Raw genomic sequence first — 26,502 nt, 5'->3', positions numbered from 1 at the left:
AACCTACCACAAACCGAGTGCCAAGAACAACTTGCTCAGATTTGAGAGTTTCCACAAAAGAGCCCTAAGGGAAAATTTACTATATGGCCAATATCTGAGGCTACGCCGCAATTGCAGAAAAGTTAGTGATTATAGAAGTCAGGCTATGGACCTCACTAATAAACTTACCAACAGAGGCGACCCCAAGAAGATTCTGGATAAATGCCAAAAAAGAGCTCGTAATCAGCCGAGGGATGCACTCTTGGAAGACAAAATACAGACAGAAACGGAGATACCATTGACTTGTGTTACAACTTACAACACAGCATCGAACCAGATGACTAGGCCTATCAATAAGTATTGGTCCATCATCAACACAGGCAATTTAAACTGGAAAAAACCCTGTTCTCTTTCAAGAAGTCACACAGCGAGAGACTCCCTAGTGAATACACGTCCTAAAGAGCAGAAAAGAGAAACAACACAATCAAATACCACGGCATAGGGCCTTCCGAGTATCGTAGGACATTTTCCATGGGGAAACTGCAGTGTCTGTCACTTAACATGCAATACAAAGACACTATAACTAGCGCCAGTAAAAATATGGAGCCAACGTGTCCACACAAATTGCAACAGTTCTAACGTTGTCTACCTGATCAAATGCCCATGCGATCTGGTCTATGTAGGCATGACCTGTCGGAAGATCAAACAGAGGATCTTTGAACACAGGAGCACCATCAGGTGCAGAAAGACAACAACCAGACTCACTGAGCACTTTCTTGCCCAGAATCATACCACCAACGACATCTGATGGACAATAATTGAACAAATCCAAACAGGAACAACAATACATCAACGTCTGTTTGAAAAAGAACAAAGATGGATTTACAGATTATCTACACAAAGTGGGATTAAATGATAATATCCCTTGGAACTCAGTCCTTCAGAGAGAACATCAATCATCTGATTAGGCACACCTAGACCATGAATTCAGTGACACTTCCCCTTTTAGTAAAAAACTCTTTAAGATCTATGAAGCTGAGCCCACAGACTGAGTCACCTGTTGTACTACTGGTCTTAGCTAAGCCCAATTGTACCTGCCCACTGGTCATAACATTCTCTTAAGATCCATACACTCTGGTCCATTTGGACCACGAAGTTAGCCCCACTAGTCTCACTCTGCGCTCTGATTCGAGACTCAAGGGCTGGGAGGTGTTTAATGTTTAAATCCATATTTTTCACTCTCTCTTACAATAGTATTTAGGGGTACCCATTCAATTTATATTGTAATGGGTTTTATACCTAGGACTAACTTTATTCCCTAATGAGTGTCAATACACACACGTTTTGCTACGATGTATGCTGCGCACTGATTTCCAGGTTACTCGGTTGCCTGGGCAACCACCACGATGACGCACTGGTAGATGCCACATACCGCGTACCTCGTGACCACGTGGCCACACCCACCGGGAGCGATCCACAGTGCATTTCTACAGCGGTATCGCTCCAGTGATGGTGACCACGGGGAGCGGTGGTCGCGGACTAGGTGCAGCATCTGACGTTTAATTCTGGCACAGGGAGTATCATGGTAACCAACAGGCAGCGCTTGCATCACTAACACGAGCGGGCACCGCACAAACTCTCCTTTAATACATGCAGGAACTGCTTGCACTCAGAAAGCGGGTGGGCTCCGCACTGTCTGTAATACGCTCACCTCATGCTAGGGTGATACGGTGGGCATTTTGGCTTCACACCATATACCTATGCGGGAGAGCTCCGCTATGGCCATAAGCATCTCGCCTCATCTCAGGACTAATTAAGCTACCATAACATTATGGCTCTACAAACACAAGTGGGAATCGTACTAACTCCCATCTAAAACATGGGCATCTTACTAACTCCCATCTAAAACATGCGAGAACTGCTCGAACTCAGAAACGCGGGTGGGCTCCGTGCTGTCTTCAACACGCTCGCCTCACTCTAGGTAAATGGAGAGCAATTTGGTCTCACAATATATACCTATGCGGGTGGGCTCCGCTGTGGTCATTAACGCCTCACCTCTATTCAGGACCAATGAAGCAAACACAGCATTATGGCTCCAGCCTCCACTGTCCTGCGGGTGGGCTCCGCCCGTACTTTGGATACACGGGATGTTCCATTCAATCATGGACTCGAAACTACCTCTCCTTTACCCAAGAGTCTCCCTTGTTGTGATACTTACCACACTTTTTAATGTTTATATCGTGCCAATAGGGTTAGCGTACGATCCCGACTCCCATGAGGCACACTAGACTGAAAATCCGAGTAGGTTCTACTTCTCCCCCTGTTTCTTTTGATTATCTTTGTTACGTTCTGTTGAATGGCATGCTTTAATGACTCCAGACGCCCTCACCTATGTCTTGAGAGCGTAGTCACCCACTTCGTAATGTTTGATAGTGGTGTAATAAAAGAGAACACACGGTTATGAATTAACACCATGTCAATAACTGGATAGAATTGCAATCCACTGCTGGCTGTACACTTTTTTCCACCTCCGCCTACCTATGAGTGGATGTTTGTTTCCCTGAGTGACTGAGCTTTTCACAAAACAATAAACCCATGATAAAAACTGTCACTGCCTCTCATCTAAGGAGCCAGACACCCGGTATTTCGCTTGTTTGAGGCATGATACCACACTGGGAGAGCAAAGAGCACTTGAACATCCTAACACTACGTTACAGGCATGTATTTGTTTTGCTTGTCATTATACTTTTATCATTTCAGGTTTTTTCCCTTTCTCACACTAGACGAAAGGACGCCTACTGTGAGTATACAGTTGGCAAACAGTGATCGAGGGCAGGGTACACCTTATCGTGTGTGCACCAATGTGGTGGTAAGATAGTTGTTGATTAGTAAATCATCCCCATCTATATTCTTCTAGAATTAATTGATTCTAACTTGAGCGAGACCTATCCTCCCCGAATAGAAAAATATACCAAGGGGGTGGCAAGATAGTTGTTGATTAGTAAACCATCCTCATCTATATTCTTCTAGAATCAATTGGTGTATTATAACCATATGCCCGGATTTAATGTAAACCATCACAAGATGGCGGATCTATCTAAGAGACATGGTCATACTGAGTATCGAAATGATTTATATCCGACCGAATGCGGTAAGCGAAAAAATGAGTGTCTTTAAAACTACAGAAGATATAAATATTATCATTATGGGGTGATTAAATAAAACCTCAAATGAATATCCCTTAGAAGAATAATGTATATCCGTGGGGCTATGACAATAAATCGATGAACAAACATGTTCTAATATGGCCGACACATTTCATTCGACTTGGATCACATGACTAAGATCACGTGATCGCGCACGGGAACATGAATTCCGCGCGCAAAGTTTCAATATAAATGGTTACTCTGAAAGAAACGCCACTTGAGGAATGAGCTGTATCGGGACCAGGTGACAGGGAGGCCGCTGTTCTACATGAGGGTAAGAGAGATGGAATCATTTTGGCAAAATAGAGAACCGATCGAGGGTTTCCTTCTAAAGCTGAGTTGGTGTTAGTCTACTGTGAAAACGCTACTGATTGACCTTGAATCTCAGACCGGTCTTTACTCTTTAAACACCAGGGAGATTAGTTTATAATCTCTGAAAGACCGCCGTATGCACGTATTTAAGCAAACTTGCAAACCCGATGTACCGGCGATCCGGTTAGAACACCTTTTCGTATAATAGCACAACTATCACGGTAGTGCCTACGTATTTAGCGTTGTAACCAATTCAAAGTTTTTTAAAAATAAAATCTTTTTTAAATATCGTGAATACCGGTAGGACTTCCCTATCAAGTTTACCTTCTACCGGTATACAGATTAGCTTATCTAAGCCTATATAGATCAATTTTAAGCCTATATAGATCAATTCTACCGACACTGAGTCCAAGACAGAGTAGGGCGTTACCCTATGTATAGGTAGTACTCAAATTTCAGATCCCGGTAAAGATGCCTTTGCTAAGTCAATCCGCAATGAGGGTCTGATTGTTGGTCTAGGATTATAATAAAGTTACCCTAGCACTATGTCATTTAGTAAAAGATGACGAGAGCAGATTATTTTTAATACATCTTCTTTTTGCACGAATAGATGTTCTTATCCAAAAAAAGGAAGAATAAAAGTAAGACTGTAGAAGGAAGCAGGCTTACACAACGGCATACGAGCCCCAAGCTCCCTTCCACTTCAAGATAGGATTGCATCTAATCCGTGATACATAAAAAGGTATCTAAATAGAAATAGAATTTTTTGGCTTTGATCTCAAAGACTCAAGCTCATTTATTTACTACTCGGTTTAAAAAAAACAAATTCCATGTATTTTTGTCCACCTGCAGAAAATTGTATCCGATCCCAGTATACATACGGTGGTCACCCCTAATACAGCACTGAATACATATATGAATTGATGTTCAGGTAATAATCTTTTGTATATATAACACAGTAAGAAGCACAGTGATTATACAATGTTTGGGGTGTTTGAACAAATTTCATTATGAAATCTATTCTCCAGGTGGAATAATTGTCTTTAAATTCCATGTAATGAAGAAACAATAAGAGATGCAGATTAATGAATGAAAAACTGCACCTTCAAGATATCTTTTATGGTCTGAATCCCTCAAAAAGTTTGAGGTAGTTTGGTAATATCCTTGTGTAAAAACGTGACCACCACCAACTTAAGGTTCAACTATCGAATTAACAAGGGCAAGGTGAATAAAATCATGCCAATGAGGCTTGTTGTAAAGCATATGCAGGTGTTGTAAGCTAAAGTCTACAGTAATCTGAGAGAAGCCTGTTATATTTATGTGTATAAAGATTGTTAACACCACAATGACCAAATCCAGGTTGATCAATGACCAAATCCAGGTTAATCAAGGATAGGCAGTATGTTTTTACTAACATGATGCCTTTAGAAACATAAATGGATCCTTGAGTTAGACGATTCCAATAGGGACCGCCCTTTGAGAAGTACCCCTCATTTTAGGATATGAACTGCATATTTGGATACAATTCCGAGTGTAGACATAACAAATGCTTAGGTAAATGTGTAATTGCAAGCAAAATGTGATTCTATGGTTTAGCTAACGTCAGTGTACAATAGGCCTCTGTTGATTGTAATTATGTAATTTTATTTTTCTAGTGATTTTTTTTTTAAAACCGTCCTGAAGAAGGTGTTGCCATCGACACAAGACACTGAAACGCCGCGTCGACTTTTGTTTTTTTTAATTTGTGATTGATTGTATTTTTATGCATTGTTAGATTTCATAATGTTATTAATCTTGAATAATAAATTGATGATTTTAAATATTGGCGAATACTAGAGTGTTTTTAATGTTTGAAGGATTGTACACAGAGTTCCTTTACTGACTGTTAGCCACCATTTAATGATAGTGATTGTGTGTATGTAGAATCTCAGAGATAGTCTTCTCTGCTAGGTCGAATATAGCCCCCATAGACATCTTGGCGGAGCTATTTTACGACATAAGGTATATCCTCAACGCCCAGGGACCTCTTCCTTGTTTTTGCACACCACCCAGGTCACACATATTCTGGTCCTGACGAAAACCTGGCAATTTCCTGTTACAGGTTGAAACATGTAGACCATCACTTTGCACTTATTTCTAACTAACATGTACCTCACAAATCAGTCAAGTTACATCGGCCTGCTTTTTTATAATCAAGGTCCTTAGGAAAATCCTACCATTTATACCTTTTACATTGAGGAAAACAGTAGTTGGAGCCTTGGTACTGGCCCGCATTGACTACTGTAATGCTGTGTATTTAGGAATTGGTAAAAAACAGATCGCAAAACTCCAGTCACTACAAAATGCAGCAGCCAGAGTATTGCTAGATCTCCCCAAGCGTCACCCGACATCTAACGCCATCCGACAACTCCACTAGCTCCTTGTTAGGTGAAGGGTGCAATTTAAGGCCCTCTGTCTAGTCCACAAATCCCTCAATGAAAGGGGGGCAGAGGACATCACAAACCTTTTTCCTCGTTATGTGCCTTCCCACACTTTAAGATCGGGTAGTCTGGGCCTGATTTGCCTGCCTAGAACAAAGAGAGTCCGATGGGGTGGCAAGTCTTTTTCCTACCAGGCAGCAAAACTTTGGAACAACCTGCCCACTGTGCTAGGCTTTGATACAAACAAGACCCGATTTAGAAAAACTTTAAAAACCTGGCTCTTTGCTATGGTCTAATTAGTAGTTCCGTCACTTTCTTCCTACAGCGCCAAGACGCCTCGGCATAAGTAGGCTTAATAAATAATTCAGTCAGTCAGTCAGTCAGTCATTTCACAATTTATAGATAACAATGGACCAATAATATCCATACATGTATCTGACATACCCTTTTAATATTATCCAGTAGCTCTAGAATAAAAACATTTTTCAACGGAGTTATACCAGGACAATTTTTAACTCACTTTTTTCACAATTCCTCACAAAAAAACAACCTGCTCCACTGTAATCAGGTGTCGCAGCACACCCGGACGGCATTCGGCTGTTCGGGTGGGACCCCGATGATGAAGCATGTCACCAACCAGGTTGGTGAGTGAGGGTCTTCTTAGAAAAGGATAATTCCCTTTCCTTTAGCTTCTTCTCTCTTCTCCCACTTTGCTGAGACCTCTACAGGTCTTGTGGTGTCACTCCTCTGTTTGTTTAATGAAGTGATTTCCCAAGAATCACAGAATGTTGAGCCGACGCCAAGACTCGAACCTGGTTCCCCAGCTTCAAAGTAAGCAACTCTGGCCCCTACACCACATCCTCCTTATATTGCAGTCCCATAGCAGTGCAATCCCTATGGATTGCCTAACCCCCAAATCCCTAATAACTGTAAATTATTTTAGCGGTTACAGGACAGAACATACCTGCAAATATGCCCTTGTCGTGCAAAGAAAAAATAGCAAATGAAGGAATTCGGGACATTATTTGCCAAAATGGAGGAGTAAGTGATATCATTTGTGTGGGGATGTGGGGTCAATCCCACTTAATACTTTCAGAGTTTTTGACTTTGGACCATCTGATATTTTGAATCTCTGCTCCCAGACAGCAGAGTGGAGCCTCCCCCACTGTGAGCTGCTGCTAAGATGGTTATTGATGTTAACCGTCATTGCCCGCCTTTTAACATAGCGCCAAATTATTTGCTGCTAGTATTAGAGGTTCTGAGCTGTTTACCGGTGAATCCATGTGCACATACTGCACAAGTATGCAAACATATCCATGTGCATAAACATTTGCACAAGTGTTCAGGCGAATCCATGTGTACATACAGTTGCACAAGTGTCCAAACGAATCTATGTGCACATACATTTGCACTAGTGTGTAGGCAAATCCATGTGCACAAACTGTTGCATAAGGGTACAGGTGAATCCATGTGCACATACATTTGCACAAGTGTGCAGGCGAAAACATGTGCAGGCGAAACCATGTGCAGGCGAAACCATGTGCACCTACATTTGCACAAGTGTGCAGGCTGAGTGAGGGTGACTTCTGGGTCACTCAGCCTGGTTTCTGTACACAGGTAGCCTGTGACATATGGGACCCTGAATAAATGCGGTACGGCCAGTGCAGACTTTATAATTTAACTGGCATCCAAAAAAGGTTACGTCTGTAGTGTTTCAGTTTATTTACACTTTGGGTGAAAACTACAAAAAATATAATTTTGGACTGGCTCGATATAGAAAAATTATTCACAATATTTTTCATATTTTTGAAAGGGCCCTGAGCACACACAAAATATGAATTTTGCCTTTTGTGGACTCCTTTTTAGGTCTCGGCTTCGAGACCTATTGTCACTAAGTTCACTCTCAACGGAGCCAGAGAGGTGAACGAGCGCCGATTGCATCTCGTGGACGCGCACGCCGAGCCTCCTTGAGCCGTGCACATCTCTTGCTCCACATTCACACTCACGGAAGCACACACTCACGCACGCACGCACGCACACACACACACACACACACACACACACACACACCCTCCCTCCCTCTCTGCCCACTCCTTCTCTGCCGCCCCCCCTCGACCCCCACTCACCGGGCTCTTTCCCTCGCAGCGGGTCAGTCATGGCAGCAGGCAGACTCGGTGTCTTCTCAGGCAATCTTCAGCTGATGTGCACGCCCACGCTGCGTCTCGTGCGCGCCCGCCACGCTGTTTCGCGCCTGTTGATCCTCAGCTTGTTGCTTACAGCCAGTGGGTTGAACTTGAATGTACTCGACAAAATATCCTTATATAACTAAAAAGTGAGCATCATCTTTATCTCACGTTTGTAAAGGTAACCATGAACACCAATTGTGTTAAGAATATATTGAATACGATAGATCACCTTCCACTCGCCCATACATATACTTTAAATTCCTTATTCATATTATTAGAACAAAGCAACGCAGAAGATAATTTTTGGTTGTCTGTGGGTGGGGAGATGGGGTTAGCACTCTCTGCCCTCTTTTCCTATCATTGACTCTTTGGCGCCTATAGGAAAAACCCAAGCTGCTTATACTTTAGAGGAATTCTGCATAAGGATTATTATAGTGTGAGTGCAGAGTGCGCACAGTTCAGAGTGAGCAGAGTGCAGAGTGCGAAGTAGTGAGTGCAGAGTGAGTGAGCAGAGTGTGAGTGCAGAGTGTGAAGTAGTGAGTGCAGAGTGAGTGTGCAGAGTGTGAATGCAGCGTGCAGAGTGTGAGCGCAGAGTGTGAGTGCAGAATGTGAGTAGTGAGTGCAGAGTGTGAGTAGTGAGTGCAGAGTGTGAGTGCAGAGTGTGAGTAGTGAGTGCAGAGTAGTGAGTGCAGAGTAGTGAGTGCAGAGTAGTGAGTGCAGAGTAGTGAGTGCAGAGTAGTGAGTGCAGAGTAGTGAGTAGTGAGTGCAGAGTAGTGAGTAGTGAGTGCAGAGTAGTGAGTAGTGAGTGCAGAGTAGTGAGTAGTGAGTGCAGAGTAGTGAGAGCAGAGTAGTGATTAGTGAGTGCAGAGTAGTGAGTGCAGAGTAGTGCAGAGTAGTGAGTGCAGAGTAGTGAGTAGTGAGTGCAGAGTAGTGAGTAGTGAGTGCAGAGTAGTGAGTGCAGAGTAGTGAGTAGTGAGTGCTGAGTAGTGAGTGCAGAGTAGTGAGTGCAGAGTAGTGAGTGCAGAGTAGTGAGTGCAGAGTAGTGAGTGCAGAGTAGTGAGTGCAGAGTAGTGAGTGCAGAGTAGTGAGTAGTGAGTGCAGAGTAGTGAGTAGTGAGTGCAGAGTAGTGAGTAGTGAGTGCAGAGTAGTGAGAGCAGAGTAGTGAGTAGTGAGTGCAGAGTAGTGAGAGCAGAGTAGTGAGTAGTGAGTGCAGAGTAGTGAGTGCAGAGTAGTGAGTGCAGAGTAGTGAGTGCAGAGTAGTGCAGAGTAGTGAGTGCAGAGTAGTGAGTGCAGAGTAGTGAGTGCAGAGTAGTGAGTAGTGAGTGCAGAGTAGTGAGTAGTGAGTGCAGAGTAGTGAGTGCAGAGTAGTGAGTAGTGAGTGTAGTGAGTAGTGAGTAGTGAGTGCAGTGTAGTGAGTAGTGAGTGCAGAGTAGTGAGTGCAGAGTAGTGAGTAGTGAGTAGTGAGTGCAGAGTAGTGAGTAGTGAGTGCAGAGTAGTGAGTGCAGAGTAGTGAGTAGTGAGTGCAGAGTAGTGAGTGCAGAGTAGTGAGTGCAGAGTAGTGAGAGCAGAGTAGTGAGTAGTGAGTGCAGAGTAGTGAGTAGTGAGTGCAGAGTAGTGAGTAGTGAGTGCAGAGTAGTGAGTGCAGAGTAGTGAGTAGTGAGCGCAGAGTAGTGAGTGCAGATTGCAGAGTAGTGAGTGCAGAGTAGTGAGTGCAGAGTAGTGAGTAGTGAGTGCAGAGTAGTGAGTGCAGAGTAGTGAGTAGTGAGTGCAGAGTAGTGAGTGCAGAGTAGTGAGTGCAGAGTAGTGAGTGCAGAGTAGTGAGTGCAGAGTAGTGAGTGCAGAGTAGTGAGTGCAGAGTAGTGAGTGCAGAGTAGTGAGTAGTGAGTGCAGAGTAGTGAGTAGTGAGTGCAGAGTAGTGAGTGCAGAGTAGTGAGTGCAGAGTAGTGAGTAGTGAGTGCAGAGTAGTGAATGCAGAGTAGTGAGTGCAGAGTAGTGAGTGCAGAGTAGTGAGTGCAGAGTAGTGAGTGCAGAGTAGTGAGTGCAGAGTAGTGAGTAGTGAGTGCAGAGTAGTGAGTAGTGAGTGCAGAGTAGTGAGTAGTGAGTGCAGAGTAGTGAGTGCAGAGTAGTGAGTAGTGAGTGCAGAGTAGTGAGTAGTGAGTGCAGAGTAGTGAGTAGTGAGTGCAGAGTAGTGAGTGCAGAGTAGTGAGTAGTGAGTGCAGAGTAGTGAGTAGTGAGTGCAGAGTAGTGAGTGCAGAGTAGTGAGTAGTGAGTGCAGAGTAGTGAGTGCAGAGTAGTGAGTAGTGAGTGCAGAGTAGTGAGTAGTGAGTGCAGAGTAGTGAGTAGTGAGTGCAGAGTAGTGAGTAGTGAGTGCAGAGTAGTGAGTGCAGAGTAGTGAGTAGTGAGTAGTGAGTGCATAGTGAGTAGTGAGTGCAGAGTAGTGAGTGCAGAGTAGTGAGTAGTGAGTGCAGAGTAGTGAGTAGTGAGTGCAGTGTAGTGAGTAGTGAGTGCAGAGTAGTGAGTGCAGAGTAGTGAGTGCAGAGTAGTGAGTAGTGAGTGCAGAGTAGTGAGTAGTGAGTGCGGAGTAGTGAGTGCAGAGTAGTGAGTGCAGAGTAGTGAGTAGTGAGCGCAGAGTAGTGAGTGCAGATTGCAGAGTAGTGAGTGCAGAGTAGTGAGTGCAGAGTAGTGAGTGCAGAGTAGTGAGTAGTGAGTGCAGAGTAGTGAGTGCAGAGTAGTGAGTGCAGAGTAGTGAGTGCAGAGTAGTGAGTGCAGAGTAGTGAGTAGTGAGTGCAGAGTAGTGAGTAGTGAGTGCAGAGTAGTGAGTGCAGAGTAGTGAGTGCAGAGTAGTGAGTAGTGAGTGCAGAGTAGTGAGTGCAGAGTAGTGAGTGCAGAGTAGTGAGTGCAGAGTAGTGAGTGCAGAGTAGTGAGTGCAGAGTAGTGAGTAGTGAGTGCAGAGTAGTGAGTAGTGAGTGCAGAGTAGTGAGTAGTGAGTGCAGAGTAGTGAGTAGTGAGTGCAGAGTAGTGAGTGCAGAGTAGTGAGTAGTGAGTGCAGAGTAGTGAGTATTGAGTGCAGAGTAGTGACTGCAGAGTAGTGAGTAGTGAGTGCAGAGTAGTGAGTGCAGAGTAGTGAGTAGTGAGTGCAGAGTAGTGAGTAGTGAGTGCAGAGTAGTGAGTGCAGAGTAGTGAGTAGTGAGTGCAGAGTAGTGAGTAGTGAGTGCAGAGTAGTGAGTGCAGAGTAGTGAGTAGTGAGTGCAGAGTAGTGAGTAGTGAGTGCAGAGTAGTGAGTGCAGAGTAGTGAGTAGTGAGTGCAGAGTAGTGAGTAGTGAGTGCAGAGTAGTGAGTAGTGAGTGCAGTGTAGTGAGTAGTGAGTGCAGAGTAGTGAGTAGTGAGTGCAGAGTAGTGAGTGCAGAGTAGTGAGTGCAGAGTAGTGAGTAGTGAGTGCAGAGTAGTGAGTGCAGAGTAGTGAGTAGTGAGTGCAGAGTAGTGAGTGCAGAGTAGTGAGTGCAGAGTAGTGAGTGCAGAGTAGTGAGTAGTGAGTAGTGAGTGCAGAGTAGTGAGTAGTGAGTGCAGAGTAGTGAGTAGTGAGTGCAGAGTAGTGAGTAGTGAGTGCAGAGTAGTGAGTAGTGAGTGCAGAGTAGTGAGTGCAGAGTAGTGAGTAGTGAGTAGTGAGTGCAGAGTAGTGAGTAGTGAGTGCAGAGTAGTGAGTAGTGAGTAGTGAGTGCAGAGTAGTGAGTAGTGAGTGCAGAGTAGTGAGTGCAGAGTAGTGAGTAGTGAGTGCAGAGTAGTGAGTAGTGAGTGCAGTGTAGTGAGTAGTGAGTAGTGAGTGCAGAGTAGTGAGTAGTGAGTGCAGAGTAGTGAGTAGTGAGTGCAGAGTAGTGAGTGCAGAGTAGTGAGTAGTGAGTGCAGAGTAGTGAGTGCAGAGTAGTGAGTGCAGAGTAGTGAGTAGTGAGTAGTGAGTGCAGAGTAGTGAGTAGTGAGTGCAGAGTAGTGAGTAGTGAGTGCAGAGTAGTGAGTGCAGAGTAGTGAGTAGTGAGTGCAGAGTAGTGAGTAGTGAGTGCAGAGTAGTGAGTGCAGAGTAGTGAGTGCAGAGTAGTGAGTTGTGAGTGCAGAGTAGTGAGTGCAGAGTAGTGAGTAGTGAGTGCAGAGTAGTGAATGCAGAGTAGTGAGTGCAGAGTAGTGAATGCAGAGTAGTGAATGCAGAGTAGTGAATGCAGAGTAGTGAGTGCAGAGTAGTGAGTAGTGAATGCAGAGTAGTGAGTAGTGAGTGCAGAGTAGTGAGTGCAGAGTAGTGAGTAGTGAGTGCAGAGTAGTGAGTGCAGAGTAGTGAGTGCAGAGTAGTGAGTAGTGAGTGCAGAGTAGTGAGTAGTGAGTGCAGAGTAGTGAGTGCAGAGTAGTGAGTGCAGAGTAGTGAGTAGTGAGTGCAGAGTAGTGAGTGCAGAGTAGTGAATGCAGAGTAGTGAATGCAGAGTAGTGAATGCAGAGTAGTGAGTGCAGAGTAGTGAGTAGTGAGTGCAGAGTAGTGAGTAGTGAGTGCAGAGTAGTGAATGCAGAGTAGTGAGTGCAGAGTAGTGAGTGCAGAGTAGTGGGTGCAGAGTAGTGAGTAGTGAGTGCAGAGTAGTGAGTGCAGAGTAGTGAATGCAGAGTAGTAAGTGCAGAGTAGTGAATGCAGAGTAGTGAGGGCAGAGTAGTGAGTGCAGAGTAGTGAGTGCAGAGTAGTGAGTAGTGAATGCAGAGTAGTGAGTAGTGAGTGCAGAGTAGTGAGTAGTGAGTGCAGAGTAGTGAGTAGTGAGTGCAGAGTAGTGAGTGCAGAGTAGTGAGTGCAGAGTAGTGAGTGCAGAGTAGTGAGTAGTGAGTGCAGAGTAGTGAGTGCAGAGTAGTGAGTGCAGAGTAGTGAGTAGTGAGTGCAGAGTAGTGAGTAGTGAGTGCAGAGTAGTGAGTGCAGAGTAGTGAGTGCAGAGTAGTGAGTAGTGAGTGCAGAGTAGTGAGTGCAGAGTAGTGAGTAGTGAGTGCAGAGAAGTGAGTAGTGAGTGCAGAGTAGTGAGTGCAGAGTAGTGAGTGCAGAGTAGTGAGTAGTGAGTGCAGAGTAGTGAGTAGTGAGTGCAGAGTAGTGAGTGCAGAGTAGTGAGTGCAGAGTAGTGAGCAGTGAGTGCAGAGTAGTGAGTAGTGAGTGCAGAGTAGTGAGTAGTGAGTGCAGAGTAGTGAGTGCAGAGTAGTGAGTGCAGAGTAGTGAGTGCAGAGTAGTGAGTGCAGAGTAGTGAGTAGTGAGTGCAGAGTAGTGAGTGCAGAGTAGTGAGTAGTGAGTGCAGAGTAGTGAGTGCAGAGTAGTGAGTGCAGAGTAGTGAGTTGTGAGTGCAGAGTAGTGAGTGCAGAGTAGTGAGTAGTGAGTGCAGAGTAGTGAGTAGTGAGTGCAGAGTAGTGAGTAGTGAGTGCAGAGTAGTGAATGCAGAGTAGTGAGTGCAGAGTAGTGAGTGCAGAGTAGTGAGTGCAGAGTAGTGAGTGCAGAGTAGTGAGTAGTGAGTGCAGAGTAGTGAGTAGTGAGTGCAGAGTAGTGAGTAGTGAGTGCAGAGTAGTGAGTAGTGAGTGCAGAGTAGTGAGTGCAGAGTAGTGAGTGCAGAGTAGTGAGTAGTGAGTGCAGAGTAGTGAGTAGTGAGTGCAGAGTAGTGAGTAGTGAGTGCAGAGTAGTGAGTGCAGAGTAGTGAGTGCAGAGTAGTGAGTAGTGAGTGCAGAGTAGTGAGTGCAGAGTAATGAGTAGTGAGTGCAGAGTAGTGAGTAGTGAGTGCAGAGTAGTGAGTGCAGAGTAGTGAGTGCAGAGTGGTGAGTGCAGAGTGGTGAGTGCAGAGTGGTGAGTGCAGAGTAGTGAGTAGTGAGTGCAGCGTAGTGAGTGCAGAGTAGTGAGCAGTGAGTGCAGAGTAGTGAGTAGTGAGTGCAGAGTAGTGAGTAGTGAGTGCAGAGTAGTGAGTGCAGAGTAGTGAGTAGTGAGTGCAGAGTAGTGAGTGCAGAGTGGTGAGTGCAGAGTAGTGAGTAGTGAGTAGTGAGTGCAGAGTAGTGAGTGCAGAGTAGTGAGTAGTGAGTGCAGAGTAGTGAGTGCAGAGTAGTGAGTAGTGAGTGCAGAGTAGTGAGTGCAAATTGCAGAGTAGTGAGTGCAGAGTAGTGAGTAGTGAGTGCAGAGTAGTGAGTAGTGAGTGCAGAGTAGTGAGTGCAGAGTAGTGAGTGCAGAGTAGTGAGTGCAGAGTAGTGAGTAGTGAGTGCAGAGTAGTGAGTGCAGAGTAGTGAGTAGTGAGTGCAGAGTAGTGAGTAGTGAGTGCAGTGTAGTGAGTAGTGAGTAGTGAGTAGTGAGTGCAGAGTAGTGAGTAGTGAGTGCAGAGTAGTGAGTAGTGAGTGCAGAGTAGTGAGTAGTGAGTGCAGAGTAGTGAGTGCAGAGTAGTGAGTGCAGAGTAGTGAGTGCAGAGTAGTGAGTAGTGAGTAGTGAGTGCAGAGTAGTGAGTAGTGAGTGCAGAGTAGTGAGTAGTGAGTGCAGAGTAGTGAGTAGTGAGTGCAGAGTAGTGAGTAGTGAGTGCAGAGTAGTGAGTAGTGAGTGCAGAGTAGTGAGTGCAGAGTAGTGAGTGCAGAGTAGTGAGTGCAGAGTAGTGAGTGCAGAGTAAAGAGTAGTGAGTGCAGAGTAGTGAGTAGTGAGTGCAGAGTAGTGAGTGCAGAGTAGTGAGTAGTGAGCGCAGAGTAGTGAGTGCAGATTGCAGAGTAGTGAGTGCAGAGTAGTGAGTGCAGAGTAGTGAGTAGTGAGTGCAGAGTAGTGAGTGCAGAGAAGTGAGTGCAGAGTAGTGAGTGCAGAGTAGTGAGTGCAGAGTAGTGAGTGCAGAGTAGTGAGTGCAGAGTAGTGAGTAGTGAGTGCAGAGTAGTGAGTAGTGAGTGCAGAGTAGTGTGTGCAGAGTAGTGAGTAGTGAGTGCAGAGTAGTGAATGCAGAGTAGTGAGTGCAGAGTAGTGAGTGCAGAGTAGTGAGTGCAGAGTAGTGAGTGCAGAGTAGTGAGTAGTGAGTGCAGAGTAGTGAGTAGTGAGTGCAGAGTAGTGAGTAGTGAGTGCAGAGTAGTGAGTAGTGAGTGCAGAGTAGTGAGTGCAGAGTAGTGAGTAGTGAGTGCAGAGTAGTGAGTAGTGAGTGCAGAGTAGTGAGTAGTGAGTGCAGAGTAGTGAGTGCAGAGTAGTGAGTAGTGAGTGCAGAGTAGTGAGTAGTGAGTGCAGAGTAGTGAGTAGTGAGTGCAGAGTAGTGAGTAGTGAGTGCAGAGTAGTGAGTGCAGAGTAGTGAGTAGTGAGTAGTGAGTGCAGAGTAGTGAGTAGTGAGTGCAGAGTAGTGAGTAGTGAGTGCAGAGTAGTGAGTAGTGAGTGCAGAGTAGTGAGTAGTGAGTGCAGAGTAGTGAGAGCAGAGTAGTGAGTAGTGAGTGCAGAGTAGTGAGTGCAGAGTAGTGCAGAGTAGTGAGTGCAGAGTAGTGCAGAGTAGTGAGTAGTGAGTAGTGAGTGCAGAGTAGTGAGTAGTGAGTGCAGAGTAGTGAGTGCAGAGTAGTGAGTAGTGAGTGCTGAGTAGTGAGTGCAGAGTAGTGAGTAGTGAGTGCAGAGTAGTGAGTGCAGAGTAGTGAGTGCAGAGTAGTGAGTGCAGAGTAGTGAGTGCAGAGTAGTGAGTAGTGAGTGCAGAGTAGTGAGTAGTGAGTGCAGCGTAGTGAGTGCAGAGTAGTGAGTAGTGAGTGCAGAGTAGGGAGTAGTGAGTGCAGAGTAGTGAGTGCAGAGTAGTGAGTGCAGAGTAGTGAGTAGTGAGTAGTGAGTGCAGAGTAGTGAGTGCAGAGTAGTGAGTAGTGAGTGCAGAGTAGTGAATGCAGAGTAGTGAGTGCAGAGTAGTGAATGCAGAGTAGTGAGTGCAGAGTAGTGAGTGCAGAGTAGTGAGTAGTGAGTAGTGAGTGCAGAGTAGTGAGTAGTGAGTGCAGAGTAGTGAGTAGTGAGTGCAGAGTAGTGAGTAGTGAGTGCAGAGTAGTGAGTGCAGAGTAGTGAGTAGTGAGACCAGAGTAGTGAGTGCAGAGTAGTGAGTGCAGAGTAGTGAGTGCAGAGTAGTGAGTGCAGAGTAGTGAGTGCAGAGTAGTGAGTGCAGAGTAGTGAGTGCAGAGTAGTGAGTAGTGAGTGCAGAGTAGTGAGTGCAGAGTAGTGAGTGCAGAGTAGTGAGTAGTGAGTGCAGAGTAGTGAGTGCAGAGTAGTGAATGCAGAGTAGTGAGTGCAGAGTAGTGAGTGCAGAGTAGTGAGTGCAGAGTAGTGAGTGCAGAGTAGTGAGTGCAGAGTAGTGAGTAGTGAGTAGTGAGTGCAGAGTAGTGAGTAGTGAGTGCAGAGTAGTGAGTAGTGAGTGCAGAGTAGTGAGTAGTGAGTGCAGAGTAGTGAGTGCAGAGTAGTGAGTAGTGAGTGCAGAGTAGTGAGTGCAGAGTAGTGAGTGCAGAGTAGTGAGTAGTGAGTGCAGAGTAGTGAGTGCAGAGTAGTGAGTGCAGAGTAGTGAGTGCAGAGTAGTGAGTGCAGAGTAGTGAGTAGTGAGTGCAGAGTAGTGAGTAGTGAGTGCAGAGTAGTGAGTGCAGAGTAGTGAGTGCAGAGTAGTGAGTAGTGAGTGCAGAGTAGTGAGTAGTGAGTGCAGAGTAGTGAATGCAGAGTAGTGAGTGCAGAGTAGTGAGTGCAGAGTAGTGAGTAGTGAGTGCAGAGTAGTGAGTAGTGAGTGCAGAGTAGTGAGTAGTGAGTGCAGAGTAGTGAGTGCACATTGCAGAGTAGTGAGTGCAGAGTAGTGAGTGCAGAGTAGTGAGTAGTGAGTGCAGAGTAGTGAGTAGTGAGTGCAGAGTAGTGAGTGCAGATTGCAGAGTAGTGAGTGCAGAGTAGTGAGTGCAGAGTAGTGACTAGTGAGTGCAGAGTAGTGAGTAGTGAGTGCAGAGTAGTGAGTGCAGAGTAGTGAGTAGTGAGTGCAGAGTAGTGAATGCAGAGTAGTGAGTGCAGAGTAGTGAGTGCAGAGTAGTGAGTGCAGAGTAGTGAGTGCAGAGTAGTGAGTAGTGAGTAGTGAGTGCAGAGTAGTGAGTAGTGAGTAGTGAGTGCAGAGTAGTGAGTGCAGAGTAGTGAGTGCAGAGTAGTGAGTGCAGAGTAGTGAGTAGTGAGTGCAGAGTAGTGAGTGCAGAGTAGTGAGTGCAGAGTAGTGAGTGCAGAGTAGTGAGTGCAGAGTAGTGAGTAGTGAGTGCAGAGTAGTGAGTGCAGAGTAGTGAGTAGTAAGTAGTGAGTGCAGAGTAGTGAGTGCAGAGTAGTGAGTAGTGAGTGCAGAGTAGTGAGTAGTGAGTGCAGAGTAGTGAGTGCAGAGTGCAGAGTAGTGAGTGCAGAGTAGTGAGTAGTGAGTGCAGAGTAGTGAGTAGTGAGTGCAGAGTAGTGAGTGCAGAGTAGTGAGTGCAGAGTAGTGAGTGCAGAGTAGTGAGTGCAGAGTAGTGAGTGCAGAGTAGTGAGTGCAGAGTAGTGAGTGCAGAGTAGTGAGTAGTGAGTGCAGAGTAGTGAGTAGTGAGTGCAGAGTAGTGAGTGCAGAGTAGTGAGTGCAGAGTAGTGAGTAGTGAGTGCAGAGTAGTGAGTAGTGAGTGCAGAGTAGTGTGTGCAGAGTAGTGAGTAGTGAGTGCAGAGTAGTGAATGCAGAGTAGTGAGTGCAGAGTAGTGAGTGCAGAGTAGTGAGTGCAGAGTAGTGAGTGCAGAGTAGTGAGTGCAGAGTAGTGAGTAGTGAGTGCAGAGTAGTGAGTAGTGAGTGCAGAGTAGTGAGTAGTGAGTGCAGAGTAGTGAGTGCAGAGTAGTGAGTAGTGAGTGCAGAGTAGTGAGTAGTGAGTGCAGAGTAGTGAGTAGTGAGTGCAGAGTAGTGAGTGCAGAGTAGTGAGTAGTGAGTGCAGAGTAGTGAGTAGTGAGTGCAGAGTAGTGAGTAGTGAGTGCAGAGTAGTGAGTAGTGAGTGCAGAGTAGTGAGTGCAGAGTAGTGAGTAGTGAGTAGTGAGTGCAGAGTAGTGAGTAGTGAGTGCAGAGTAGTGAGTAGTGAGTGCAGAGTAGTGAGTAGTGAGTGCAGAGTAGTGAGTAGTGAGTGCAGAGTAGTGAGAGCAGAGTAGTGAGTAGTGAGTGCAGAGTAGTGAGTGCAGAGTAGTGCAGAGTAGTGAGTGCAGAGTAGTGCAGAGTAGTGAGTAGTGAGTAGTGAGTGCAGAGTAGTGAGTAGTGAGTGCAGAGTAGTGAGTGCAGAGTAGTGAGTAGTGAGTGCTGAGTAGTGAGTGCAGAGTAGTGAGTAGTGAGTGCAGAGTAGTGAGTGCAGAGTAGTGAGTGCAGAGTAGTGAGTGCAGAGTAGTGAGTGCAGAGTAGTGAGTAGTGAGTGCAGAGTAGTGAGTAGTGAGTGCAGCGTAGTGAGTGCAGAGTAGTGAGTAGTGAGTGCAGAGTAGTGAGTAGTGAGTGCAGAGTAGTGAGTGCAGAGTAGTGAGTGCAGAGTAGTGAGTAGTGAGTAGTGAGTGCAGAGTAGTGAGTGCAGAGTAGTGAGTAGTGAGTGCAGAGTAGTGAATGCAGAGTAGTGAGTGCAGAGTAGTGAATGCAGAGTAGTGAGTGCAGAGTAGTGAGTGCAGAGTAGTGAGTAGTGAGTAGTGAGTGCAGAGTAGTGAGTAGTGAGTGCAGAGTAGTGAGTAGTGAGTGCAGAGTAGTGAGTAGTGAGTGCAGAGTAGTGAGTGCAGAGTAGTGAGTAGTGAGACCAGAGTAGTGAGTGCAGAGTAGTGAGTGCAGAGTAGTGAGTGCAGAGTAGTGAGTGCAGAGTAGTGAGTAGTGAGTAGTGAGTGCAGAGTAGTGAGTGCAGAGTAGTGAGTAGTGAGTGCAGAGTAGTGAGTGCAGAGTAGTGAGTGCAGAGTAGTGAGTAGTGAGTGCAGAGTAGTGAGTGCAGAGTAGTGAATGCAGAGTAGTGAGTGCAGAGTAGTGAGTGCAGAATAGTGAGTGCAGAGTAGTGAGTGCAGAGTAGTGAGTGCAGAGTAGTGAGTAGTGAGTAGTGAGTGCAGAGTAGTAAGTAGTGAGTGCAGAGTAGTGAGTAGTGAGTGCAGAGTAGTGAGTAGTGAGTGCAGAGTAGTGAGTGCAGAGTAGTGAGTAGTGAGTGCAGAGTAGTGAGTGCAGAGTAGTGAGTGCAGAGTAGTGAGTGCAGAGTAGTGAGTGCAGAGTAGTGAGTGCAGAGTAGTGAGTAGTGAGTGCAGAGTAGTGAGTAGTGAGTGCAGAGTAGTGAGTGCACATTGCAGAGTAGTGAGTGCAGAGTAGTGAGTGCAGAGTAGTGAGTAGTGAGTGCAGAGTAGTGAGTAGTGAGTGCAGAGTAGTGAGTGCAGATTGCAGAGTAGTGAGTGCAGAGTAGTGAGTGCAGAGTAGTGACTAGTGAGTGCAGAGTAGTGAGTAGTGAGTGCAGAGTAGTGAATGCAGAGTAGTGAGTGCAGAGTAGTGAGTGCAGAGTAGTGAGTAGTGAGTAGTGAGTGCAGAGTAGTGAGTAGTGAGTAGTGAGTGCAGAGTAGTGAGTGCAGAGTAGTGAGTGCAGAGTAGTGAGTGCAGAGTAGTGAGTGCAGAGTAGTGAGTAGTGAGTGCAGAGTATTGAGTGCAGAGTAGTGAGTAGTAAGTAGTGAGTGCAGAGTAGTGAGTGCAGAGTAGTGAGTAGTGAGTGCAGAGTAGTGAGTAGTGAGTGCAGAGTAGTGAGTGCAGAGTGCAGAGTAGTGAGTGCAGAGTAGTGAGTGCAGAGTAGTGAGTAGTGAGTGCAGAGTAGTGAGTGCAGAGTAGTGAGTGCAGAGTAGTGAGTGCAGAGTAGTGAGTGCAGAGTAGTGAGTGCAGAGTAGTGAGTGCAGAGTAGTGAGTGCAGAGTAGTGAGTAGTGAGTGCAGAGTAGTGAGTAGTGAGTGCAGAGTAGTGAGTGCAGAGTAGTGAGTGCAGAGTAGTGAGTAGTGAGTGCAGAGTAGTGAGTGCACATTGCAGAGTAGTGAGTGCAGAGTAGTGAGTAGTGAGTTCAGAGTAGTGAGTGGTGAGTTCAGAGTAGTGAGTAGTGAGTGCAGAGTAGTGAGTGCAGAGTAGTGAGTGCAGAGTAGTGAGTGCAGAGTAGTGAGTGCAGAGTAGTGAGTAGTGTGTTCAGAGTAGTGAGTAGTGTGTTCAGAGTAGTGAGTAGTGAGTGTAGAGTAGTGAGTAGTGAGTGCAGAGTAGTGAGTGGTGAGTAGTGAGTAGTGAGTGCAGAGTAGTGAGTAGTGAGTAGTGAGTGCACATTGCAGAGTAGTGAGTGCAGAGTAGTAAGTGCAGAGTAGTGAGTAGTGAGTAGTGAGTGCAGAGTAGTGAGTAGTGAGTAGTGAGTGCAGAGTAGTGAGTAGTGAGTGCAGAGTAGTGAGTGCAGAGTAGTGAGTGCAGAGTAGTGATTGCAGAGTAGTGAGTAGTGAGTGCAGAGTAGTGAGTGCAGAGTAGTGAGTAGTGAGTGCAGAGTAGTGAGTGCAGAGTAGTGAGTGCAGAGTAGTGAGTGCAGAGTAGTGAGTACAGAGTAGTGAGTAGTGAGTGCAGAGTAGTGAGTAGTGAGTGCAGAGTAGTGAGTAGTGAGTGCAGTGTAGTGAGTAGTGAGTGCAGTGTAGTGAGTAGTGAGTAGTGAGTGCAGAGTAGTGAGTAGTGAGTGCAGAGTAGTGAGTACTGAGTGCAGAGTAGTGAGTACTGAGTGCAGAGTAGTGAGTGCAGAGTAGTGAGTAGTGAGTGCAGAGTAGTGAGTGCAGAGTAGTGAGTAGTGAGTGCAGAGTAGTGAGTAGTGAGTGGAGAGTAGTGAGTGTAGAGTAGTGAGTGTAGAGTAGTGAGTGCAGAGTAGTGAGTGCAGAGTAGTGAGTAGTGTGCAGAGTAGTGAGTGCAGAGTAATGAGTAGTGAGTGCAGAGTAATGAGTAGTGAGTGCAGAGTAGTGAGTAGTGAGTGCAGAGTAGTGAGTAGTGAGTGCAGAGTAGTGAGTGCAGATTGCAGAGTAGTGAGTGCAGAGTAGTGAGTGCAGAGTAGTGAGTGCAGAGTAGTGAGTGCAGAGTAGTGAGTGCAGAGTAGTGAGTGCAGAGTAGTGAGTAGTGAGTGCAGAGTAGTGAGTGCAGAGTAGTGAGTAGTGAGTGCAGAGTAGTGAGAGCAGAGTAGTGAGAGCAGAGTAGTGAGTAGTGAGTGCAGAGTAGTGAGAGCAGAGTAGTGAGTAGTGAGTGCAGAGTAGTGAGAGCAGAGTAGTGAGTAGTGAGTGCAGAGTAGTGAGTGCAGAGTAGTGAGTGCAGAGTAGTGAGTAGTGAGTGCAGAGTAGTGAGTGCAGAGTAGTGAGTACTGAGTGCAGAGTAGTGAGAGCAGAGTAGTGAGTGCAGAGTAGTGAGTACTGAGTGCAGAGTAGTGAGAGCAGAGTAGTGAGTAGTGAGTGCAGAGTAGTGAGAGCAGAGTAGTGAGTAGTGAGTGCAGAGTAGTGAGTGCAGAGTAGTGAGTGCAGAGTAGTGAGTAGTGAGTGCAGAGTAGTGAGTAGTGAGTGCAGAGTAGTGAGAGCAGAGTAGTGAGAGCAGAGTAGTGAGAGCAGAGTAGTGAGAGCAGAGTAGTGAGTAGTGAGTGCAGAGTAGTGAGTAGTGAGTGCAGAGTAGTGAGAGCAGAGTAGTGAGTAGTGAGTGCAGAGTAGTGAGTGCAGAGTAGTGAGTAGTGAGTGCAGAGTAGTGAGTGCAGAGTAGTGAGTAGTGAGTGCAGAGTAGTGAGTGTAGAGTAGTGAGTAGTGAGTGCAGAGTAGTGGGTAGTGAGTGCAGAGTAGTGAGTAGTGAGTGCAGAGTAGTGAGTAGTGAGTGCAGAGTAGTGAGTACTGAGTGCAGAGTAGTGAGTGCAGAGTAGTGAGTAGTGAGTGCAGAGTAGTGAGTAGTGAGTGCAGAGTAGTGAGTGCAGATTGCAGAGTAGTGAGTGCAGAGTAGTGAGTGCAGAGTAATGAGTAGTGAGTGCAGAGTAGTGAGTAGTGAGTGCAGAGTAGTGAGTGCAGAGTAGTGAGTAGTGAGTGCAGAGTAGTGAGTGCAGAGTAGTGAGTGCAGAGTAATGAGTAGTGAGTGCAGAGTAATGAGTAGTGAGTGCAGAGTAGTGAGTAGTGAGAGCAGAGTAGTGAGTAGTGAGTGCAGATTGCAGAGTAGTGAGTGCAGATTGCAGAGTAGTGAGTGCAGATTGCAGAGTAGTGAGTGCAGAGTAGTGAGTGCAGAGTAGTGAGTGCAGAGTAGTGAGTAGTGAGAGCAGAGTAGTGAGTAGTGAGTGCAGAGTAGTGAGTAGTGAGTGCAGAGTAGTGAGAGCAGAGTAGTGAGAGCAGAGTAGTGAGAGCAGAGTAGTGAGTAGTGAGTGCAGAGTAGTGAGAGCAGAGTAGTGAGTAGTGAGTGCAGAGTAGTGAGAGCAGAGTAGTGAGTAGTGAGTGCAGAGTAGTGAGAGCAGAGTAGTGAGAGCAGAGTAGTGAGAGCAGAGTAGTGAGAGCAGAGTAGTGAGTGCAGAGTAGTGAGTGGAGTAGTGCAGAGTAGTGAGTGCAGAGTAGTGAGTGCAGAGTAGTGAGTAGTGAGTGCAGAGTAGTGAGTAGTGAGTGCAGAGTAGTGAGTGCAGAGTAGTGAGTAGTGAGTGCAGAGTAGTGAGTGCAGAGTAGTGAGTAGTGAGTGCAGAGTAGTGAGTAGTGAGTGCAGAGTAGTGAGTAGTGAGTGCAGAGTAGTGAGTAGTGAGTGCAGAGTAGTGAGTAGTGAGTGCAGAGTAGTGAGTAGTGAGTGCAGAGTAGTGAGTGCAGAGTAGTGAGTAGTGAGTGCAGAGTAGTGAGTGCAGAGTAGTGAGTAGTGAGTGCAGAGTAGTGAGTAGTGAGTAGTGAGTGCAGAGTAGTGAGTAGTGAGTAGTGAGTAGTGAAAGCAGATTGCAGAGTAGTGAGTGCAGAGTAGTGAGTGCAGAGTAGTGAGTGCAGAGTAGTGAGTGCAGGGTAGTGAGTGCAGGGTAGTGAGTGCAGGGTAGTGAGTGCAGGGTAGTGAGTGCAGAGTAGTGAGTGCAGAGTAGTGAGTGCAGAGTAGTGAGTAGTGAGTGCAGAGTAGTGAGTAGTGAGTAGTGAGTGCAGAGTAGTGAGTGCAGAGTAGTGAGTGCAGAGTAGTGAGTGCAGAGCAGTGAGTGCAGAGCAGTGAGTGCAGAGCAGTGAGTGCAGAGCAGTGAGTAGTGAGTAGTGAGTGCGGAATGTAGAGTAGTGAGTGCAGAGTGAGTGTGCAGAGCAGTGAGTGCAGGTGCAGAGTGCTGTGTGCTGTTGAGTGCAGAGTGCTGTGTGCTGTTGAGTGCAGAGTGCTGTGTATTGGCAACGTAAATGACAATGTCATCTATTTATGATTTAAAGAAAAAAAAGAAATGTCATGAGCAATGCCAATAGCTCCACCTTTAATGATGCCGAGACCATTGCATTGTAAATGCTTGTTATGCTTTTGCTGTTCAGTATTGCAATATTTCCCAGAGGCAGCCCTAATGAGTTAATGACTCTGCGGCTGCGGGCGAGCTGTGCGCGCAGAAGCCTCCTTGGAGGACAGGCCATGTGTGGGGGATTAGTCTTTTCCTGGAAGGGAGCGGAGCAGAAATCCGCATAGATGATTAGATGACACTCCCTGGCAATCCTGCGAATGACAGAGACAGAGGGGCAAGAGGCAGGAATGCCAGTCGCGCCAGAGGTCCCCTCTGAAGTCTAGGAGGGAAGGAACCAGTTTTGGGGCTCAGTTAGGGGCAGAGCTAAGCCACAGGGAGAGGTGTTGCAGCCCAGACCTGGATTTAACCATCTTGGAAATGCCCAGGATGTTGCTTGGGGGCGGTGGGCCTGGTTATGGGCGGCCCCCAGGAAATGTTTGGCAGGGATAGAGCAGTAGCATCACTGAATCAGGCAGAGGTGTCCATTTCATAGAACCCTTCACCTTTAAATCCTTGCACAAGGAAGAAACCACTGAAGAGTAAAGGCGACGGACCCACTGTGTGGACACACCCTTGTCAAGAGTGGAGAGACGCTCTAGACGTGTGTCCTTGCATTCCAAACAGCGTTGTTTCCAGGGTCTGTGGCATTGGCCTTTCTCACAAAAGAATGAAGCAAACAGATCTGAGCAAAGACAACAACCTCGTGACAGTGGAGTGCCCCAGAAAGACACGTGGGCGCGAATATGTATCAAGTGGCATCCCAGGGGCACCCCATGGTCTAGGTTTGGCACTTCAAGGCTGGTAAAAGAAGAGTAGGCTCCACTGGTGCACCTCTCTTACCTTTGTCAGGTCACCCTAAGTCTTCTGGGTGAAACAATCTATGACCCTGGGAGAGATTGGTGACCATTGCAGGCCCCTCTGGAGCAGGGGCCTTTTTCAGGAGACCCTGGTGTGTGCATGAATCCTTGTTGTTAGTCCCTCTGAAGTTAAAAGGCAAACTGTGTTCATAGTAGAAGGAAGACTCAAATTGAAATATTCCCTGTATTAAAGTATTACTGCTGCTGTATGTGCTGTTTAATGTATTATTGCTGTAATATGTGACAACAAATGTCAATGCATATGTTGGTCAGCTTATATTTCTAATAACATCTGAACTGTTTTATGTCAAATTATTTCATGGACATGGAAATCTTGTGTTCTTATGTTGATCCATGTGCAGATATCCTGACAAAACCAGCAGGGCTGACCTTTAATGAATACACTAGGAACATAGAGGCTAATATGTTTTAAGGGGTTGGGGCTTTCTGGTGCAAAGACCTGTAGAGGTGTCTCCAGCTTAAGAGGACCAGGGTAAACTCAGGGGTTTACTCGACCCATGTGACCTTTCTTTTGATATTTTCCCTGTGGTTTGCATGGCTTTTTGGAGGGTGTTACAACAGGCATTCCCATTAGCCATTCTGTATGTACTAGATAAATTATGCATGGTATTTAAATTTATGTATAATTTAGTATTTTCATTTTTTTAAAAAGAAAACGCAATGTAAGTGTTCTTGTTTGCATTTCTAAGTTTGATGTCTGTAGCCCACATCACCTCCCCTGAATAAACCTTGGACCGCTCTGCCTCGGTGCACTAAAATTATCTGCTAACAAGCATTGGTAAATAAATGAGGTTTCCCCTATGTGAATAATAATAAGCTAGTTTTTGTTGTAAATGTTAGCTTGCTGAGTAGGTGTAAAATATGTTACAAAAAGTCTGTTAAAGTGTTATGACTTGTTTATGTACCAAAGGCAATATATTGTGCTGTTACTAGTGGTATAGTGTAGGTAAGTAACAGTAACATTTTGAAAACGGTCATGTTTTCATTAGATATACAAAATTCTGAGTTTGCCGGGCCTGGAGATGGAAAGGGTGGTGAGTCTTCAGCGAGTTGTCCACACAGATCCCTGTGGCTGAACTGGTAGGTCATTAGGAGGTACTTGAATGTAAGAAGGGACCCCCAGGCCCATAGATTACAGGGAGAGATTCAGTGGAAAGGGACCACAGGTACATCCAAGTGTCTGAACTTGGATGGTAGACGGAATGATGGGGGGAGGGGCGACATGTGGTTGACAACATTTTTAATGAGAGAACTTTACTGTTAAGGTGCATGCTTATTTCAATCCATAAGGGTTTATTTCAGTAATGCTACATTGGAGCAGCTTTGTCTATAGAAGGTTACATTGGTAAATACACACATCGTCCATTTAATTTACAATGCCTTTCGGCGATATGGCTGAATAAAATATTTTTGCGAGAATGGAAATGAATATTAAACGTCTCTATAATTTTAAAAAAACTTTTTTATTACTTTGAAGTACAGTGGCTGATGTTGATATAGAAGTGCTGTCGTTCCAGGACAGAACTTTGATTGCCTGATATTGTGAGTCAAGGGCAAAAATCTGAATTGATGCTAGAGGGCGCTATGTATCGTTGACTGTGCATGAAAGATGCTAAAACAAATGTTTACTGTTTAAATGTATTTGCCAAGATGAACGTAAGATAGAAGTTCTTCGTGTGCTGTCAAACAGGAACAAGCATGTACAAATCCAACCGTTTTGTTTATACAGTTTACACAAATTGCTACACTCGGTGCAGGCACCATATCCGCAGCAGAATTTAGGCGTTCCTTCGCCCATACACGACACGTGGAAGACCACAGCAATGCAAATTTCCCCACAGCAGAATTAACGAAGCGCGCACTATCAGAATGCCTTGCTCCAGGCACCAATGTGAACCGAATAAAAAATGTGAATGCAGAGAGAAGTAATAATATTGGGGAAGTATTATAGGGGAGACTTTTGAACTGGAGAACCAGATTCGATCCCCGGCGTGTGATCAACATCCCGTTATTCTGATCTAATCAGTAGTGAAGTAGTGTGGCTCACTGGTTAGAGGCGGCAGACCCGAGAGCAGAGGACGGCCCGGGACCAGGGTTCGATT

Source organism: Lissotriton vulgaris, chromosome 12, assembly GCF_964263255.1.
Source record: "Lissotriton vulgaris chromosome 12, aLisVul1.2, whole genome shotgun sequence".
Classification (NCBI taxonomy): domain Eukaryota; kingdom Metazoa; phylum Chordata; class Amphibia; order Caudata; family Salamandridae; genus Lissotriton; species Lissotriton vulgaris.
This window is presented reverse-complemented; position numbering follows the sequence as displayed.